General features: G+C 43.4%; 1 protein-coding gene across 1 annotated transcript in view; it reads left to right on the top strand.

Moving 5' to 3' along the window:
* NOL10 (nucleolar protein 10) overlaps positions 1 to 22063 on the top strand; it is a 90182-nt gene that overhangs the window by 38684 nt on the left and 29435 nt on the right. The window lies entirely within an intron of this gene.

The raw sequence follows: 22063 nt of genomic DNA, 5'->3' as shown, positions 1-22063 counted from the left end.
AAAAAAATTAAAAAAAAAAAGAAAAAAAAAGAATGTAACAAATTTTTGTCAGCTATCCAAATTATAAATAAGTTATTTTACAACGGACTTGACCATGTCTGAAAAGTAAATGCCTAAAAGTCTTAGATGGGTGGCCCTTTGCTCTTTTGCCTGGTAGTATTTTTATCATTTCCTGTATGATAAAAGTAAACGGAGGAGACCGACCAGTGGTTCTGTTTATTCAGCAAGGATACATCTTGTATGTGCTTGGAACCAGGAATGTGTTGGTGAGTGAAACCACCTTCCTGTCCTGCCTTTGTGAGTTCACGATCTGGGGGAAGATGACGGTAAACAAATGTGTAGCCAAATGCTGTGAAGGCAAGGATTGGGGTGCAGTGACAGGAATATGCTCCGGGATGGGGGGTGGTCGGAGGATCAGACCGCAATTATCAGTCTCCATTTTACATAAATATTTTATGTCTCCTTTTTTTTTTTTTTTAAACGCTTGTTTATTTTTGAGAGCAAGAGAGAGACAGAGTGTGAGCAGGGGGCGGGGCAAAGAGAGGGGGAGACACAGAATCCGAAGCAGGCTCCGATCCATCAGCACAGAGCTCAACGTGAGGCTTAAACTCACGAACCATGAATGAGATCATGACCTGAGCCGAAGTCAGATGCTTAACCGACTAAGTCACCCAGGCACCCCATTATGTCTCCTTTCTCCTTTCTGTATAGATGTTCTCTTCCTGGTTTAATCTTAAAGTTTAGGGTTAAAGACTTGGTCTTCTTTTTGTCTCATGATCACAGCACATATCTGCGGGCAAAATGGTGAATGACAGATCTGTTGCATGATCTCTAGAAACAAAGTCAACAGTAGAGTGAATCTGGGCCAACCGAGAAAGTGATGCTTTTCCAGGAGAGCCAGCTGTACGAATAGTCAGGTGCCCTTGCTTCCTTAATATGTATATCACACACAGATCGCTTAACTTAATCTCTAAATAACACTTGGCACAGCTGACCCGTCCTCTTTGAAACACTACCTTGGCTTCTAGAACACCGTATTCTCTTGGTTTTCTCAGTCTCACTTGGTTGCTCCTTCTGTGTGCGGTCAGGGCTTGGGCCTTACCTCTCTCCTCCTGACCTCCAAATCTTAGTGTACCCAGGAGTTTAGTCCTTGTCGCTTCTGTTTACATTCTTTCCCAAGGAGCTCATATGTCCCTAGGCTTTCTCTGACACCTGTGGGCTGATCACTTCCGAATTGCCATCTAAGTCTTTCCTTCTCGGAGCTATAGTTAAGTATCCACTAACCTACGTGGGTTCTCCACTTGGAGCTCTAACAGGCACATATATTTAATAGGTCCGCAGTGGAATTCTTGATCCCAGCTCCCCACCCTCACCCCACACCTGCCAGGTGTTCCTGTTTCGGCAGAGGAATCAGCATTCACCCAGTTATCCGGGCCCAGAGTGCAGGAGCCAGGAGCCATCCTTCTCCCCACCCCTTTCTGCTCACGCTCCCTCCTCCATCTGTCTGCAGGCCGCATCTACTCCGCTCCTGGTGGTTCAAATCCAGCCATTTCCCAGTGCTTCGGTTCCCGTGCTCTCATCTGGATTGCCAGAATGGCCTCTTCGCTGCTCTTTTTTTCTTCTCTCTCTTGCAGTCTGTTTTCCATATAACAGCCCGAGTGATTTAAATATAAAAATAAAGACAAAACAAACGTAAATTGGATGATAACGCTCTACTGCGTAACACCTTCCAGAGGCTTATCCCTCTGCTTGGCATAAGCCCTTTCATGACTTAAAATGACCTACATGCAGAAAAAGGCTAAAAATCCAGAGTCTCCATTTTCTCTCACCCATCGGAGAATAGAGATCTCTGTAACCCATTAATCCGTTTATGGAGGTCACCAAATCCCCAGCCATTGTTGCCACCAAGGGGGAGTAACATAAATGAACCAAAACCGATACGTCAAGTTGGTAGACAGGAAAATTAAACTGAGAAAAGCAGAGTTCTGCTGTACGCCCCCCTGAGCTTCACCTCTGGGGGCCAAGGGGAAGGCTGTGCTCGAGCCTAAGCAGCCCCCGTGAGGGGCACTTCTCGGGCTGTCGGGGTGTGCCTGGCCGTCAGGTGAATCCGCTGCGCTTCTTGATGAGACCTCCGAAACGTAAAAGATCATTTCAGAAAAACGTGAAATCATGACTCTCACGTAGATGCCGGATAAACGTGTTGAAATATTTTACTTAGCCTGTTAATTAAACGAGGGAACCGGACCCAGTTACACCAGATCAAAGGAGGAGTCTAAAAAAAGCACAGATCTACGGGGAATAAAGTTGCGTTGAGTTGGGTGCGTGCAGATGGACACGGATCGGATTTGTCAGAGGTGTGGAGGGTCAATCGTCTGGGACAGAACTCACGCGCAAGTCTGGTATTTTGCATTGCTGCCAGTTACCTCCATTTACGGACTTGGAAGACAGATTCCAGAAAATCAGAATCACATCAGCTCGAAGGGGTTTGGCAAACTAAACACCAGCACCTGCTTTTGTAAATGGTTTTGTTGGAACACAGCACACCCGTTGGTGTACGTGTTGTCCTCGGCAGCTTTCGGACTAAAATGGCAGAGCTGAGCGGTTGACACAGAGGCCGTATGCCCCACAAGCCCTGTAATAATGTACCAGGCCCAGAAAAAGTCTGCTGGCCCCTGCTTTAGGCAGTGCTATAGTTTTCCATGAACACATATTTTCCCGACACTTACCTACTTCAAATATTTATGTATGTCTTTCCTCCTCCTAATACAAAGCATGGGCTTCGGGGGCACATTTCGGCCTTTTCACTGCTACACTCCCAGCACCTGAAGGAGCGCCTGTTTGTTACACGGTAGGCATCCGGGTAGCACGCGGTGAAAAATCAATAAAACCAAGGTGTGGGAGAGTAACCCGATGACTGTGATTTGGAGAATCTTAGGTAATGATTGTCAGCTTCCACAGTGGCCGGTTGGCAATGCTGATTTTTAGCTCTTCTACCAAATTCGCGTTTTCCATTTGCCTTCTGCTGCTACCACCGTTGAGTGACAAAAGTACAGAAAGAAGAACATGGCTTCTAAGTGCCAGAGTGTCATTTTTATACAGTAGGATAAGGATCGGTTGCTTTGCTCTGACAGTGCATTCTAATCAGCCAGATCAGAACATCTTGGAGTGATGCAATCTTTGGATTTGGGAGTACTGACAGATTTATAAAAGTAATACCCTGTCCAGAAGGTTTAATGGCGATGCTGTTAAGAGGATAAAGTCTTTCCTAGAAGAATACAAAAGGAAAATATGAAGGTAAGGGCATTTAGCTTTTGTTGGACCCTTTTTGAAATTTGTGCAGAAGTTGGCTTTTCATCTGGGTAAGGAAGACTTATCTGTTTTAAAGATTGGAAACGGTGCCTTTGTTTTTCTTCCTGTGCATGCCTGTGCTTTGAAGTAGGAGTTGGCTGAAAGTGCTCTCCAGGCTCCTGTCTAAGACGTGGGTTTGAATCTGGACCACGATTGGTCCGGTGGATCCATTTCAGTTCCAGGCCAACACTGAAAGCCCTTTTGTGTCCACTGATTGGATATTTGGAAATTCCCCAGATGTGAGATCTGTCTGGCCACCTGGTGTATGGTGAAATGGCCTTGAATATACTGGTGTCCACGTATAGCCCTCAAAGTGGCAAATCACATTTTCACCTAGAACGCTCACTCGAGGAGAGGGCTGTTAGACACAGTGACAGAAGTAGATTTTGTTAGAAATTCCTGTCTCAGAATGCCAGTAGCAACATACTCTCTTGGTTTAGGGAGGTAGTGCCAGATGCAGAGAAAACCATCCCCCCGGGGAATTTGCTAGCACACAGAGGATGTACAAGACAGAACGTAAACAAGTAGTTGCTGAATTGTTTCCTCACTAAAGGAATTTTCAGCGTGCTGTAAAGGAAAAGGGGAAGCTTTTGAAGCACAGAACACGAGGGAAGGAAGGAACTTGGGGGTCACCTAGTCCAGCTCCTTAATTTATAGCTGAGGAATCAAGTTATTTGTTCAAGGTCAAATGACAAGTCGGGGGGCAGGGCTGGCTCTACAAGGCATGTCTTTGGTCCGCATTACAGAGTGGAAAGACATCAGATTTTGTAATTAGTCTCACCTGACTCTGAATACCAGCTTCGTCACTTAAAAATGTGGTGGCCTTGAGGGAGTTACTTACCCCGTCTGAGCCTTAGTTTCAGGAACTGCGGAAGGGGAATGAGGTGAGGCGGTCGTGTGGAATAGATTTATCACGTCATTCATCACAGTGCCAGGCACGTAACAGATGTCCAGTTGATGATGACTGTTACAGCCTTCCTACAGCAGCAGAATTCAAGGAGCCCAGTGGCAGAGAGTATCTGGCATTATGTGGCCTTCCTGTTGCTTTTGGAAGGAATGTGCTTTGAGCAAAACAGAGATATACTGAAAGGTTTGTGACAAAACCGTTAAGTACAGACTAGGAAAACGAGTTCAGAAATATGGCTTGGTATTGTTCGGCCTGTTACAGATCATATAAAATGCAGGCTGAGACAGAGCATTTGAATGCCGTGAGGTTTGCTGCTGTTGAAACAAAGCAAGGGGTGCCTGGATGGCTCAGTCGGTTAAGGGTGCGACTTCGGCTCAGGTCATGATCTCGCAGTTCGTGAGTTCGAGTCCCGAGCCGGGCTCTGTGCTGACAGCTCGGAGCCCGGAGCCTGCTTCGGATTCTGTGTCTCCCTCTCTCTCTGACCCTCCCCTGCTCACGCTGTGTCTGTGTCTCTCAAGAATGAATAAATGTTAGAGAAACGGAAAGCAGTGGTGAAATCTGGTTGCTAAAATAAGAACTCTGATTTTTAAAAACTGAAGTCCATCTCCCTTCCATTTTATCATCACAGCTCTTTATAGAACATGGCAAATAGGGGCGCCTGGGTGGCTCAGTTGGTTGAGCGTCTGACTTCGGCTCAGGTCGTGATCTCACAGTCTGTGAGTTCGAGCCCCAACGTTGGGCTTTGTGCTGCTGATAACGCAGAGCCTGCTTCGGATTCTGTCTCCTCTCTCTGCCCCTCCCTGACTCACTCTCAAAAATAAACAAACGTTAAAAAAATTAAAAAACAAGAAAATGGCAAGTGAAGATAAGTAGAAAACTCAAACACCTTTCCACCACCCAAACACAAACACGTTAACATTTTACTGTATTTTTCCCATTGTTTTAATCTGAAACATTGTTTCTGTGGTCTCGTATCTTGCTTTCTCCCCACGTCAATATAAACTCCTGGAGATGAGTAAAAAGTGGGTTTTGTGTGTGAATATAAGAAATAATATAGAGCTATTTTTAAAAATGTTGAAATATCAGAAAAGTGAAAAGAACGCTCATAGCCTCACTAGTCAGACATTCTTGCTAACGTTTTGTTATATTTTCTTTGTATTTGGGAATATTTTAGTGGCCATTGATTAGGTTTATAGCACAGTCCTGTAATTAAGTTCACTTAGCTTACATAAATATAAATGGAAGTCCTGTGAGGTGCGGAGGGCTAGTGTGATAGAGCACACGGTGTCACTTAACGTGGCGGCTCGTTCCGTGTGGTGGACACATGTCCTGGACCGAACTGCACGGGGGAAGAGCCTTTTGTCAACTAAGAAAATTCAGTCCTAATCCCGAAGGGGTCCACTGTATGCGATCAGTTCGTTCCCTCCTGTGCACTGAGGAAGGTACTGGTTCTGTGTCATTCTTGGGAGAATAGAGAAAGTAGTGTGCTGTTTTTCATGTCACGTGGTTGAGATGAACGACGCCGTTAGAAAAAGGCTGCTTGAATCTGTCATTTGCCGCCAACGAGGTTTCCCCGGGTATCTCTCATGGTGCTGCCACGCTGAGTGTGATCCTGATAATTGGAGGTACGGGGTTTGGGGCATGACAAGGCCACTAGATGCAGGTCACGCATTGTATCTGCCCTGTTCCAACACTGAGAAAAATGTGCTCTTTCACTTACTGAAGGGTATCCCAAAGGGATTTTCAAATTTTTATTTCTGCTCGTACTCCGTTTAGTCTTACCTGCTTGATGTTAGAGCCTGATCTCCATGTAAGAGGTTAAACCAATGAAATTGAACTTCAGAAATATTACCATGCAGTGGATGGAGTGAGAGAAGGGAAAAGATTTTGAAAACACAGTTAGCAAGTTCAGGATGGGCAAGAGGGCTTAGCAGCAGCCTCAGTTTAAAAGAGATCTGGGAATTCTCTCCAGCTGTAAGTCCGAGGGGCGGGTGGTAAGAAGCAGAATGTTGGCCGTGACTCCACATGTGACCGGGGCAGAGAAGGACAAGGAGGTGCAACGAAGGGGTGATCCGGGGCCTCTTCATGTGGGGATGTTCATTGAGAAATCTTTTGCAGGCTGAGGGTCAGAGCGAGCTCAGAAGAGAGTACAGGAGTCGTGTTGTCATGCACATGCAGAGAAGGCGTGTTTTTAGGATGTAGGCAAAGAGGAAGATCATGGAAGAAAGGCACGTGTGTGAGGCAGAGGAAATGGTGGGGTGTCGGACTGCAGGAGAAAATGTCTATGACTCAGAGTATGGGAAGAGCTGTCGGAATGTGGGGGGAAGTGCAAGGAAGAAAATGACAAATTTGAAGGAAAAACACCGTTCATTGTACACTGAGTTCAGTTTTCAGATCAAGATGCATGTTTTTTAGATGTCTTGAGTCATAATAATGCAAATGGAACGTATATTTAATTTTGTTCTCCAAGAAAAGCATTTTATTTATTTATTTATTTTTTTTTTGAAAATTTTTTCAACGTTTATTTATTTATTTTTGGGACAGAGAGAGACAGAGCATGAACGGGGGAGGGGCAGAGAGAGAGGGAGACACAGAATCGGAAACAGGCTCCAGGCTCCGAGCCATCAGCCCAGAGCCTGACGCGGGGCTCGAACTCACGGACCGCGAGATCGTGACCTGGCTGAAGTCGGATGCCTAACCGACTGCGCCACCCAGGCGCCCCAAGAAAAGCATTTTAAAGATAGAGCTAAGCCTTTAAGATCTAAAAGGGTAAGGTATCTTACGAAAAATAAAAGGCCTAATTTTATGGAGAAAAAAAATGTGAGGCACATATAGGTTAGTGGAAGGGTTAGATCCAAAGCGTGTGTATTTTCATTACCTTTTCCCGGTGAACAAAAGGAGAGGGATGCAGAACGGATGCCCCCTTCACTGGGGGGTGAGTTTCCTTTCCAACCCAAGTTTACAGCAAATCTGTCATAAACTTCATTTATGCATGGAATTGTTTTATAAGGCGTGGTATGCTGTCTGTAACTTTTCCGTTATATATTCGTGACTATGAAATGGGAAATAAAGACAAAAGTCAGGCAGCTGGCTAATAAGGTATTCTGTTCTAATACAGACAAGTTGTCTGCATCTTTACGACGGGGATGTGTGGGCTTCCTATTTTATTCTGAACACTTTCAGGCAGCAACATAGTATCTGAGGCATTTTCCCCGACAATGGAAACCCTCAGATCATTTCCATTTTTGATGACAACTTATTTGGTCGTAAGAATGGCAGACCTGTGGGAAGCATTAACGTGCATCACTCGGGAAGTCCTCTTCCGAGCATCCCGTCACATCTGCAGAAGTTAATTGCAGTTCTGGTTAGGTAAAGTGCATGTCATTTTCATGTGGAGATACTTGATGTGCACGTGACATATGCTTTATTATGTTAATGTGTCAGATGATGCTTAGTTTTGCTTATATAGTTACATGCCTGCATGCCCACTTTCTTGAAAATAGACGACAACTTCCTATTCAGGTGCTACTTACTCAGCTTGAATCAGATGTTGACCAAAAGGCTTGTCTCCTAGAGAGACAAGTTATGTCTCTTGGGGCTTACCACCTTGATCTCTTTGCCATCCTTATTATTTTGGGCAAGATAGAGTTGGAAGTAAATCTAGTATGCCAGGGTCCTGTTGGTGTGGCCATGTAGGTGGTGGTGATGGGCTAGAGTGTCCACAACCAGGGATTGGTTTTAGCTTCTGAGTGTGCCTGACTCTTTAAATCATATGTCACTTTCTTCAGTTAATATGCCCATTGCCTGCTCTGATTTTTTTTGGTGTGTTTTGTTTTCTCCTTAAAAATAGAAGGCGAGCTGGGGCGCCTGGGCGGCTCAGTTGCTTAAGTGTCCATCTTTGGCCCAGGTCGTGATGCCACGGTTCGTGACTTCGAGCCACGCAGTGGACTTGCTGCTCTCAGCACCGAGCCCACTTTAGATCCTCTCACCCCCCCTCTCTGCCTCTCCCCTGCTCCCGTGCTTGTGCTGTCTCTTTGTCAAAAATAAATAATAAACATGTAAAAAAAAATACAAGGTAAGTTCTACAAATAGGCAAGAATTTGGGGCCGCATTCTTTTACATTCTGTTTTCTGACATGCACAGAAAACGGTAAGAAAGGTCTAGGACTCGCGCAGTCTTTACTTTGACTTCGTGTCCTCAAATCCCAAGAAAGTTGGTCCCCTGCTGCCGTGTTCGCGGATGTAAGCTCCACAAGGGCAGGACTTCTGTTGTTACTTTTTGTTGTGGCTCTCGTGCCTCGAACAATGGCTAGTGCTTCACAGGCTCTCACTGAATACGTGCTGACCTGAAGGAATGGATGGTATTGACTTGATTTTGAGAATTTTATTATGGAAGCATTTCAGATATGCATAAAAGCAGAAGTATAGTGAACCCCCGTGTACTTATCCCTTTGCTTCGGTATTTTCAGCTTTGGGGAGAAGTGGGGGTAGGATTGGTTTATGTTCCTAGCACTTCAGGCTGTTCCAGAAAGGTAGTTGTTAAAAATTGTTAAACGGAGGGGTGCCTGGGTGGCTCAGTCGGTTCATCAGGTTATGATCTCAGTTTGTGGGTTCGAGCCCCCCATCGGGTTCTGTGCCGACAGCTCAGCCTGGAGGCTGCTTTAGATTCAGTCCCCCTCTCTCTCTGCCCCTCCCCTGCTTGCACTCTGTCTATCTCTCAAAAATAAATAAAACATTAAAAAAACATTTTTTTAAAATTGTTAAATGGAAATGAATAATTTGACCTTCACCTTGGCTCATATGTTTTATTAGGTTATGTATTTACCTGCGTGAAGAACGGAACATTATTGTTGGTTGGAAAGAAATCACGTGTAAATGATAGTGAGGCATACTGAAAGGAAGGTTAGGTCTGCCTATCCATGTTTCTTGTGCGTCTGCACATGGTCGTGTCATTCATTCATTCATTCATAATTGTACTTTTTAGAGCAGTTTTAAGTTCGCAGCCAAATTGAGTTGAAAGGACAGAGAGTTCCCACACACTCCATACACACATTCACACACAATACACTCTCCTTCATTGTCAACATCCTGTAGTGGGGTGGTACGTTTGTTACACTGGGTGAACCTGCGTTGACGCTACATTATTGTCCAAAGTTATTAGGGTTCACTCTTGGTATTGTTCGTTCTGTGTGTTTTGACAAAGGTAAAATGATGCGTATCCACCATTATGTATCATACTGTATAGTTTGCACTGCCCCCTCCCTCCCGAAAATCCCCTTGTGTTCCACCTTGTTTATCCCTCCCGATGGCTCTCGCGAAGCCCCTGGAAACCACTGAACTTTTTACTGTCCACACAGTATTGTCTTTTCTAGAATGTCATAAAGCTGGAATCGTAGACTATGTAGCCTTTTCAGATGGGCTTTTTAAACTTAATATGCCTTCGATCCCTCCGTGTCTTTTTGTGGCTCAGTAGCTCATTTCTTTTTGTTGCTGAATTCTGTTCCGTTGTCTGGATGAACCACAATTGGTTTATTTTTCCACCTGTTGAAGAGCTTCTTGTTGCCTCTAGTTTGAGCATTTATGAATAAAGCTGCTCTCAATATTTATATTGAGCATTTGACTCTAGATTTCGGCTCAGGTCTCACAGTTTGTGGGATCGAGCCCCGTGTCGGGCTCTGTGCTGACAGCGTGGAACCTGCTTGGGATTTTCTCTCGTGGGCGTGTGCGCGCTCTCTCTCTCTCTCTCTCTTTCTCTCTCTGCCCCTCCCCCTCTGGTGCTGGCACACATACCTGCGTGTGCATGCTCTCTCTCTCTCTCTGTCTCTCAAATAAATAAAAATAAACGTTAAAAAAAAAAAAAGAAGTGTCAAATCAGATTGTCTTGAAATTCTTTCTCCCATGTGTAGGAGTTAAAACTCTGGAGCTTCAGGTATTATTGTGCTAAAGTGCTTCCTGGGAAGAAGTTTTGATCTTTTGGGTTTTTTTGATGCATCTCCGTGGAAAGGATCAAAGGTTGTAAGTGCATTAGGTTCTTGAATTTTCTGGAAGAAAAAAAAAAATCTTTCTTCAAGGTCTTATCTCCGTCCATATCACAAATACCAGTCCAGGTGTTCCCTGAGGACCTCAATCCTGAATTATGAGCTGGGCTTCGGGTCCTTTGTAAAGACTGTCCGAACCAGTTGCTGTTTCAGTTCGCTGTTGTAGGGGGCTTGCTAACCCTTCGTACCTGTATCTGCGCCTCAAGTCCTTTGAGGGGTGCTATTTGCTTGTCTTTAGAAAAAAATGTCCTAATTAAAAAAACAAACGTAAAAATAGACAATCACAATAGAAAGGAAAAGTTCTTCCCAATCACCCCTCCAAGTACCGTTATTAACAAGATGGGGTACAGCTCTTTGCGGGGTCAGGTCAGTTCTCTACCTTGCTCAGCTCCCAGGCCCTACACACGCAAGCGTGTGTGCTTGAGCAGAATTGGAATCTCATTATGCGTATTATTATGAAACGTTTTTTTGCCCTTTAACAGTGTATCATTTTGATCAGCACGTAAGTCAAACCCATTCTTTTTGATCGGTGCCTGGTATGTCATTTAGAGAGTGGTGGTGGTTTATTTACTTAGTTTCCTATTCATGGATGTTTATTTATCTCATTTCTTTCAATTCTGTAAACCACGGTTCAGTAGAACATTCTGCAATGATGGAAGTGTTCTAGAATGCTCGACCCACCATAGTAGCCACTACCCATATGGGGCTCTTGAGCATTTGAAATGTGCTTAGTGTGCCTGAGGAGCTGGATTTAAATTTTTATTCCGTTCTAATTAAATTAAATATAAATAGCCACACGAGGCTAGCAGCTACTATATAGGACAGCATGGCTCTAAATGATTCCGGAGTCAAGTTAGGTCGTAACACCGTTTGCTTGGATCACGTAACTTTGGCCTTCATAAACACAGCTTAATGGTATTTGATGTGTAACACTCCTATGACGTGTATTTTGTAAACCTCTTTTAAAGAAACATTGTTCAGTATTGGAGTCCCTTAAAGAAAGATCTCTTACTTCTTGAGTTTAGTTCCAGGAGAGAGTTTCTATTTCTAGACATGTCAGTATCAAGTAAATGGTATCTTTTTACTTCTGCGTGTCTTTCTGGCTTGGTTGGCAGGGAACCCAGAGGGAAAATTTTGGTCAGCTAATGCGGGTCGTATGTTACCCTTGCCCACTCCCCTACCAGACTGCGTAGCTTTCCATTCATTCTGAGCTTACAGATTTCATGGTGGATATGGTTTTTCTTATAAAGCTCCCTTCTTTTTACAGATAGATTTTACGTGAAGTTTTTAGATCTGTCCTGACTTCACTGAAAAAGAGCTTAATGCTGTGTACACGCTGCTTCCCTCTCACAGACCCCTCCCCCAGCATCGATCCTAATCAGGTCTTTAATAATGTTATGTGTCTCATGCCTGTTTATCATCTCAGTGGGAAATACAGATATTTGAACTCTGAAGTAGACGTTCTGCTTAGGGTTGTAGAAAGTTACTTAAATACGTAGTGGTTGGCCACACATTATTCAACTATGAGTCCATTTTGGGTTTGTTTACCCTCTTCGTTCACTCTGCCAGTATGATGCTCTCCGTGGGCTTTTTTGAAGGATGTGTGGGAAATCTTACTTTGCTTGAATTTAAAATGTCTTCAGGATTTCCTACTTCCGTGTGTGGCACTGTGTAGGTAAATGGTAACTGCACACGGGGGACAAAATGTTTTTTGATCCTCGTGGAATAGCGTTGTTGAGGCGTAGGACCTCGAGAAAAAGCGTACCTGTCATTTTCAAACATTTCCTCTTCCTTCGTTTCTGCCAAGGTCCCATTTCTAGATATCTTAAAATATTAATATACCGCCAGTCTTTACGTAGACTTCAGAATTACAAGTTGGAAAGCATAAGAATGTGCAGAACAGTTATAAATAAATTCTTCTGCCTGCAAGGAAGTGGGATGGAACCAGGAAACTAGTGATGTGGTCACCAGGATAACACAGGACAGCCATCTGTGTGAGCCTTGGCGGGAACCGGGTGACAAAACAAGATCTGGGGGAGCGCTCACTGCCAGGTGTGTGATCAGAAAGATAAATACGTTCTCACAGGGTAGAACTGGCGTGGTGCCTTCAGCCCGTGGGGGGTGTGTGTGTGTGTGCACGTGTGCGCAGACCTAGCCGTCAGGTTGAGCATTTTTAGCGTGGTTAGGAAATTGGGAGAGGCGGAGGCTGAAGTGGCCGACATTAACACTGCCTTGCAGGTATTGTCGCTGCGGACCCTGGCTGTGAGCTCTAGGAAACTCAAGTGTTGTGTGATGGTAACCATGAAGTAGGGGCTGGGGTGTGAGGCCAGGCTCTCCAGGACAGAAGCAGTGGGAGGCCTTCAAAGAAACAGATGTTCCCTATTTAACTAGCAGTGGACTTTGAAGAAGTTTGGGACTGTAGGAAGATATTCTTCCTCTTGAGAATGTAGGGCCTTGTTGGCAATTTCACGGAAAGCAGAAGCAGAAAGCATTTTAGCATAAATTAAGAGTTGCTTAGGTTTGCAACTTATAATGCAGTTTTGACTACTTGAGAGAGAAATTTAAGAGATTTGTGTTATTGAAGGGATTTCATGGTTTGGAATAAAGTGTTTGCTCTCTTAAATTGCAATGGTTCGCTTGAGTGTGATTCTGTTCCTAAATTTAGCAGAAATACTGGGTTTTCGCTAAGCTTCCATGTTCTAAATGCAGTCAGTGCGTGTCCAGTGGATATATGTGTCTGGTTTTCAAAAAAAAAATGGTCACTTTGGTTTCCCAGAAGCTTTCTTGACATTCCGGCACCTCAATTAAACGTTGATGGTGTTAAAAAAGAAGAGAGTGGACTGAGTTTGTGTGTCTGTGCACTTGGTGAAGTAAGGAGACAGGAGAGTGTATCTTGTCACAGAAGTTTGCTGAAAGGTAATTTCATGATAACAGCTCCTTTTGAAAAGAACTGAAGTGTGTCCCTGTCTTCAGTCTTGCTCATCTTTCCACTTGATTTGTGTATGTGTGGTGTGGGAAGAAGGGGGGGGAGGGGGACAGGTACAGTGTTACTTGCATCTCTCCGGTCTCTCCGTCTGTAGTCCCAGTAGCCTCTCTGGTTCGTGGGATCTGGTCCCCAGATGAACCCTTATCGGGCCCCCTTTCCTGTAAGCTCATTTTATACCCCAAATCCAAAATACGAAGGAAAAAAAAAAGTGTAAAACACATGAAGCACGTGACATTACAAATAGTAACCATACAAAGCCAAATGCTTGAGGTCGAAATAGCTTTAAGGGTTGTTCTGGCACCGGCCAGCGGTGCGTCCTCGTTGGCAGTGTTTGACCGAATCTGACTCTGAGAAACAGTCCGTAAGATGTGGAGACCTCTCCAGATCAGCTGGCCTGACCTCGGAAAGGCAGGAGGAGCTGTTCTAGCTTAACGGAAACTGAAGAGGCATAATAAGCTAGTGCAACGTGTGATCCGTAATTAGGCTTTTAAAAGTAACGGCTTCTTGGAGACACAGTTCACAAGCCGTAAGTGATAACCCTTTGAAAGAGTACGATTTAGGAGTATTTAGTGTATTCCGAGTTGTGTAATAAGCACCACCGTCAAAGTGCACGTTGGAGCACACCAGAAGGAAGCCCCATACCGGTCGCTCCCTGACCCCTGACCCCCGTCCCCACCCCCTGGCAGCCACTATTCTACTTCTGTTTCTCTGGATTTGCCTGGAGTGTGGACATTTCACAGAAAAGGAGTTCGAGACTATGTGACCTTCTGTGTTTGGCTTCTTTCACTTAGCTTCATGTTTTCCAGGTTCATCCGTGTTGTATCATGGATCAGTGCTACGTTCCTTTTTAATTGCCGAATGACATTCCCTCGTATGGGAAACTGGTTTGGGGATCTTCGTCTTGTTAATCCGCTCATCAGTCGATGGACGTTTGGGCTGCTTCCCCTTTTGAAGTAAATGTTGCCGCTCCTACACGTAATGCTGCTGTAAGCATTTCGTGTGGACATGTACTTTTGGTTCTCCTGGGTGTGCATATTTAGGATTACACTGGCTGGATCGTATGGCGGCTCCGTGCATAACTGAAGAGGCCGCGCTGTGTTTTGCACGCCATTTTGCATTCCCACCAGCAGAATGGGAGGCTTCCAGTTTCTCCACGTCCTCAGCATTACTTGTTGCTTTCCATTTTCTTGGGTATTGCCATTCAAGTGAGTGATGTGATACCTTAATTTGGTTTTGATTAGCATTTCCCGATGACCAATGGTGTGGCACCTCTTTTCATTTGCTTTTGGCCGTCTTCAGATCTTTGGAGAAATTATTCAGATCCTTTGCCAAGTTTTTTTTTTTTTTTTTTAAATTTTTTAAATGTTTATTATTTATTTTTGAGAGAGAGAGCTCCAGCGAGCGAGCGCGGGGGAGGGGCAGAGAGAGAGGGGGACCCAGCATTCGAAGCAGGCCAGCCATCAGCACAGAACCCAGTGTGGGGCTCAAACTCGGGAACCGTGAGATCATGACCTGAGCCAAAGTCGGAGGCTTAACCGATGAACCACCCAGGCGCCCCTCCTTTGCCAAGTTAAGATAAATTACTTACCTTTTTATTGTTGAATTGTAAGGCTTCTTTATCAATTCCGTCTTTCCTTTGTTTCCCTTTCTGGAGTGTAGAGATTCTTGTTTGTTTTATTCAGTGCCGTATCTACCATGAAGAGACAAATGTCTGATATAACTATTTGTGTAATAAATGAATGGTGATCTTAGACGATCTATTCTTATTTAAGAATGAGGCACTAAAATACCAATTGGAAGCTCTTTGTATGTGGTGGTCTTGTCTACTGTAGTTTTATGCTGACTGTTGAGCTAATGACTGTAGGGTCATCTTTCACTCCCTGCAGAGAAGCACCCCCCCAGTGTCTTTTTTTTTCTTTTTTTAAAAATTTACATCCAACTTAGCTAGCATATACTGCAACAAAGATTTCGGGAGTAGATTCCTTAAGCCCCTTACCCATTTAGCCCATCCCCCCTCCACAACCCCTCCAGTAACCCGTCTGTTACATGTTCTCCATATTGAAGAGTCTCTTCTGTTTTGTCCCCCTCCCTGTTTTTATCTTATTTTCGTTTCCCTTCCCTTGTATTCATCTGTTCTGTGCCTTAAAGTCCTCAGATGAGTGAAGTCATAGGATATTTGTCTTTCTCTGTTCTCTAATTTCACTTAGCATAATACCCTCCGGTTCCATCCACGTAGTTGCAAATGGCAACATTTCATTCTTTTTGATTGCCGAGTCATACTCCATTGCATGTATAGACCACATCTTCTTTGTCCATTCATCCATCGAGGGACATTTGGGCTCTTTCCATACTTTGGCTGTTGTTGATCGTGCTGCTATAGACATTGGAGCATCCCAGTTTCTTTCTGGGAACATGGGGGGTTCAGGCTGGCAGCAGCACCGCATCGGTGGCTTTTGGTTTTCTGGAAGATGAGAAAAGAGCTGAGGGTCCCACTGGTGGACGTGCAGACTGCCACCTAATGAACTGATTTCAGCCCCACAGTCAGGTCTCCACGCCTGCTGCCCTCTCTTGTGGAGCTGTCTCCACTTCTCTTTCTCCAGAGAATCATCCTCTGGTCTCCTAAGGGCTGGTGGGAACGTAGGCGTTCCTCGTCTCCATCGCCTCCCCTCCATTCTGGCCTAGTTTCCCAGGTGAAGTCCTGGGTCTCAAGGACTCCAGGGAAGAATTTACTCCCCGTTTTCTGTTCTCTACCTCCGTAGGCCCCCAGCATTTACCACGTTAAATCCCTCGACTGCTGCATTTTCTTCTTTTGTTCTTTTTGTCCTTGAAGGTTAATGCCTCTTTATATTGACGGACTGTGAATTTTCACCAAGCTTGGGAGGGAGAGGAGACAAAAGCATGTCGTTAGCGCGCCCTTACTAACAAATCCCGGTTGTTGTCCCTATCGGTCTTAATTTTGTATTTAAATATTTGCTCGGGGTATCCTGTCTCCCCCAGCCGTTGGGTGTGACAGGCATTCCATATCATGCTTGTCTGTACTCCCAGAGCCTCTCATACAGAGACTGACTGTCGGTTTGGTTGGCTAATAGTGAGTAGACAGTGGCATGAGCAGTCTGACATATTTGTTCCGCTCGGCCTTATTCTCTTATCATTTCCTTCCAGTGTCTAAACTGCTTTTTCAAAAACTAACTCAAAATGCAAATCATGGCAGGTAATAATTGTTCTCCTTTTTGAAATCAACCTTTTAAAATGTTGAAATTCAATTGCTCCTTTGCTCATCTGATTTTTAGGAAGGAGAGGACAGAGCACTATGAGTACCTGTAAGTGACTCATAATTACTCACGCAAATGCATGTAAACTTGGGTATGCAATTAGGCAGCTCATTATGTTGCAAATGCAATTACATGCTTAAATGCATGGCCACTCCCTCGGCTCACCCAGCTGTCTCTCTGGTTTTGGGCTTACCGTCGGTTATTATTAAGCCCCAGCTGTCAGAATTTGAAAATACATGCTGGTGCCGGTGGTGCCTTTCAACCAGTAGTGCAGGAAAAGTTTGAAAGGAAATTTTCCTTTAAGTGTACGTTTTGAATAGTCGGTCTTAGTTGGCAAAATCCCATTCTGCCCCTAGAGATGCAAGCTATGCAGTTAGAAAAATTAACCATCATAATATTACTTATTTATTTATCATTTTATTTATAGTACAGCATACCTCTGTTTTCTCTGATCCACGATTCTGCGGTCCATAAACCCCTGAAAATTTTCTTATAATTCATTGGTGGGAAAACCTGACTTGACTTGCTTCATCGAGACTCAAACCTGCCATGTAATGATGAGGCTTTTTTTTTTTTTTTTAATCCCATATCACTGGTATGAATATGTATGGGTTTTGCTGCAGAGATAGCAATGTGTCTGAATATGGACCGTTGACCCAGACCTCACCAAAGATTTTATAGAATATACAGTATGCATACCACATCACCTTTTTCAAATGCACAAAAAATCTGAACTTCAAGTTCTTTCTGGACCCAGTAGTTTCTGATAAAGAGTTACGGCCTCCTAACAGATTTCTGGTTGGATGCGACTTCAAATTCTTAAAGGGGGATGAAGAAACTCTCTGTTTGCGAAAGTGATTGTGATTTTTGCTGTTCTTGATACGATTTTCATCATTGCTCTAGTTCCAGAAACTCCTATTTATACCTACTTTAGAATGTCCTGAAAACAGTTCTCTGACAGAATCTTCTAACAGATAATTTACTTTTGGTTGTTAGACAGTAAAATTGTTGTGTCTTCACACTCTCCATTGTTGCTTGTAAGTGTAGTGCTTATCTATTCAGTGGTGTCATTATAAAATAGAGTTTAAATTGAGGTTCAAGGATTAAAGTAGTATAAGGTCACTAAAAAGTAAACCGATAGTTCTAACTAGGCATCTTTTATATGATGCGTAAAATATATATTAATTTTGGTAGCATTGAATTTAAAATATTTCACACGTTAGTTAAGTTTTACTGGACGTGTAATTTCCTCTTCGAATTTTTCAAGGCCTAGCTCAGAGGGCTTCTTAAAAGCTATCTTCAGTTCCTGTCTCAGTAAAGGAAGGGCTCCCCGACACCATTTGAAAATCTCTCTGCTATGATGCCAATCGCATTTATATGTTGTATTTCACTGTTTTCCAAACTCGTTTTACATATGTTTGACATTTGGCACTTGACCTTTAGTAAATGCTCACTTAACCTTTTGAATGAACGAATGAGGCTGAGGAAATTGAGAATCATCTAGTCCTTCCACATAAGTATTGTTGTATGTGAAACTCCTTTCCTGTGGGGTTTTATTTCGCTCCCTGATTGTTGTTTTTGTTTTTTAATTTTTGAATTACTTTTGACAGAGTGAGCAGGGAAGGCGCAGAAAGTAAGTGGGAGGATAAAGGATCCGTAGCGGGCTCTGTGCTGACAGGGGAGAACCTGATGGGGGGCTCAAACTCAGGAACTGTGAGATCATGACCTGGGCCAAAGCCAGACACTTAACTGACTGAGCCACCCAAGTGCCCTGCTACCTGTTTTTATGGAGTGGAACATAATAAGCATGGAACTCAGTAAATATGTGATGAATGAAAAATGAATTAAGATCTGCCCTGACATTCATTGGAGCTAGTTTTATTCTCTTAACAATATACTTAAGCCATTTTTCCATGTGATGTTATGCTCTCTTCTACTATCATGATTCTTTTTCCAGTTATCATTAAAAGATACCCTACTTCACACTATGCTGCAATGCATTCTGAGAATCCTGGAACAGAATAGTTTTAAAAATCAACTGTTTGTGCTGGGGTACATCCTGTACTTCTGTGTGTGCTAATAATGTCAGTTGAAGTTTCCCAGCTTATAAGCCCATTTTGGTTCAGAGTTATTTACTGTCTGTGGTATAGTTCTCCCAAGTAGAGTAATTAAGAATTTTCTCAGTTGCTAACGGTTTTTTTAAATCATTAGAAATTAATTTCAGGGAAAAACAAACAGCGAGGTACGACCTCACACCTGTCAGAACGGCCGAACTGAACAACGCAGGAAACAACAGGTGTGGGCGAGGCTGTGGAGAAGGGGACCCCTCGCGCACTGTCGGTGGCAGTGGAAACTGGTGCAGCCATACGGGAGAACACTGGAGTTTCCCCCGAAAGTTGAAAGTAAAAGTACCCTATGACGCGGCAATTGCACCACTAGGTATTTACCCAAATGATACAAAAATACTGAATTGAAGGGACACGTCCACCCCAATGTTTATAGCAGCATTAGCTACAAGAACTAAATTACGGAGAGAGCCTACATGTCCATCACCCAATGAATGGATAAGGAACATGCGTCTATACACAATGGAGTATTACTCAGTCATAAGGAAAGAATGAAATCTTGCCATTTGCAACCACGTGGATGAACTAAAGTGTATTATGCCAAACGAGATAAGTCAGCGGAATTTAGGAAACGAAACAGAGGAGCATGGGGTGGGGGGCAGAAGAGAGACCCCCGAAAAGAGAACAAACTGAGGGTTGTTGGAGGGTGGGGGTGGGCCTTAGGGAGGGCACTTATGATGGCACTGAGTGTTAAGTGTAAGTGATGAATCACTAAATTCTCTTCCTAAAACTAATACTACAGTAGATGTTAACTAATTGGAACTTAAATGTAAAACTTGAAATAAACAAACATAAAAGAATTTCAAATTGAACTGCTGTTATCAGTTATTTTCTTACCATTTGACGGTAGGAAGATGAGGAGATTAGTTGTGCTCAGTAGCTTTGTAAGTAGATGGAAAAAATGATGAGATTTATACTGACCTACTAGTTTGGCTCTTTGTCTCTAATAATAGGAATAATACTTTGTTGTTGTTATTTTACCTGTCCTTAATCTGTTAAAAACCACCCCTTTAGAAAACTCTCAATCTTCATTTCTGCCCCAACCCAGCTTTGGGATGCGTGTGACACAGTGATTTTTCGTAAGTAGGGTGTGGGAGGGCCGCCCTCTTCTGTCAACTCCATAAGAATTTTAATAATCCATTCTCTTTTCTCCCCACTCTGTCATTTTTGGCCACTACCCGAATATATGAGAACTTTGAATTTTAATGTTTATTTTCGAGAGAGAGTGTGAGCAGGGGAGGAGCAGAGAGGGAGACCCAGAATCCGAAACAGGCTCCAGAGTCTGAGCCGTCAGCACAGAGCCCGACGCAGGGCTCGAATTCGTAAACCATGAGATCATAGACCTGAGCCGAAGTCGGAGCTTAACGGACTGAGCCACCCAGGCGCCCCACGAGAACTTTGAATTTTAAAATTGAGCTTATGTAAGTAACGTCTTAAAGGAAGTTCGTAGTCGTAGAGACAGATGATCTTGGGCCCGTAGCGTGTGTTTTCACGTACTTTAAAATCAGTTCTTCTTGCTCACATGGATGAGAGCAAGCAGATACTTGGCTGCATTGGAGTTGAGGCCTTCCCAGGGCATGTTGATCAAGATTGTTTCCCGTTCAGGAGGACCACATGTTTCTGTTTAGATTCATTGATAAGATGATCACGAAAGTTGCTGAGGGACCCACAGTGTCCCTTAATAGTAGCTCAGAGAGTCCCTTTCCGGTTCTCTGCTGTATTGACTTGTGACTTTAGGAGGTTCTTACAAGTTCAAAGTAGAAGTTCATTAACAGATAACAGAAGTCCAAAATAGAAGAGTCTTCACCAGCTTTCTGAAACCACTCTTAAGGTGCGTAAAAATGTAGGTAAGCGAGCAGTAATCAGTTATGGCGGAAGTACGGAATATAGCAGTCTAATGACAGTACAGAAAACCTAGAAGCTTTCGATACGTAGAGTAGTAATAGGACACCAGTGGTTAAAAAGGAAGCTTTCTTCAAGTTGGAAAGCCTGAAATGTAGGAAGCAAATGAATATATTTTTAAGGATTAATTGAAGGCTTAACATATTTTGAGTGAAAACAAGGACTTTTTACACATTAATTAATATTGTGGTCCTTATGGGTACCCCAGAGAGTTGTGCATATGGTCAAGTCCTCCAAAAGCCAACTACTGCTTTTACAAGCTAATGGTAGACCTTTGAGGAGAGCTGTGATTTAGGTAGACCTGCAGTTTAATGCCAGTTAAATCATTAATTTCAACTTTGTTATGGTTGTTCTGATGTGTTTTTTTTTTTTTTCCTGAAGAGGAACTAGGGAAATGTGATTAATAAAATCAACCCACCCGATTAAATTTTGTTTTTGATGGAAATATTTCCTCCTGTAAAATTTAATGGCCACGAATCTGATTGCAGGGTGTATTTACCGTAACCAGATCTGTCCCCTGAGAGGCCGTTTAGAACAATTCCATTAGAATCCAGTTAACTAATCAAGATGAATGTCGTGGAACGTCATCAAAAAGGACTTTTGTGAAAATAAGTTCAGATCTGGGATGATATTTTGATACTCCTGCCCTTCACCGCCCTCCCTCCAGAAGAGTCGGTTAGCACAGTATAATCTTACTGTCTTTGAAGCCCATGTTTATCACTGAAGGTTTTTAAAGGTGAAACTGCTTTATTATGAGGTTATTTGGTAACCGTTGCCCCCTCGCATAGGAGGCAAAATAGTCTGACTTTCACCAAAAAGTGTTGTCATATCCAGTAGTTTTATGGAGAAGTATTTGAGTGTTTTTTTTTTTTTCTGAATAAGGAAAATTAAACAATTTAAAAAATACTAATGCCAAACAGGACCCTTTAAGTCTTTTTTCTTTTTAATTTTTTTACATGTTTTTTTTTATAATTAAGAGCGAGAAAGAGACAGAGTGCAAGCAGGGGAGGGACAGAGAGAGAGGGAGACAGAATCCAAAGCAGCTCCAGGCTCTGAGCTGTCAGCACCGAGCCCGACGCGGGGCTTGAGCTCACGAGCTGTGAGATCATGACCTGAGCCGAAGTCAGATGCTTAACTGACTGAGCCACCCAGGTGCCCCAGGACCCTTTACGTCTTAGTACTTTGTGCATGTGGAATTTATGACACATTCATACATGATGTGAGAATAGATGTATTTGTGAAATATGTATTGAAAACAGTACTACTTGGCAGGCAGTGTTCTAGGTACTCGAAATTCAGCATTTAGAACAGATGAAGGTCCTACCCTCCCAAGAGGACAGTATCTTGGGGATCATATTCTGGAGAAGCGACCATAGGGTGCTTTCTTTCTGTCTAAAAGAAGAGAGGAGGTTGCCGTCTTAGGTTCTGCTCCAGCAGATGGCAGAGCTTTTGCTTTATGCGTTTGCTTTATGAACGATGGGACGC

The sequence above is a fragment of the Prionailurus viverrinus genome, unplaced genomic scaffold (assembly GCF_022837055.1).
Source record: "Prionailurus viverrinus isolate Anna unplaced genomic scaffold, UM_Priviv_1.0 scaffold_33, whole genome shotgun sequence".
NCBI lineage: Eukaryota > Metazoa > Chordata > Mammalia > Carnivora > Felidae > Prionailurus > Prionailurus viverrinus.
The sequence above is the reverse complement of the archived record's forward strand: the minus strand, read 5'-3'. Positions and strand labels throughout refer to the sequence as shown.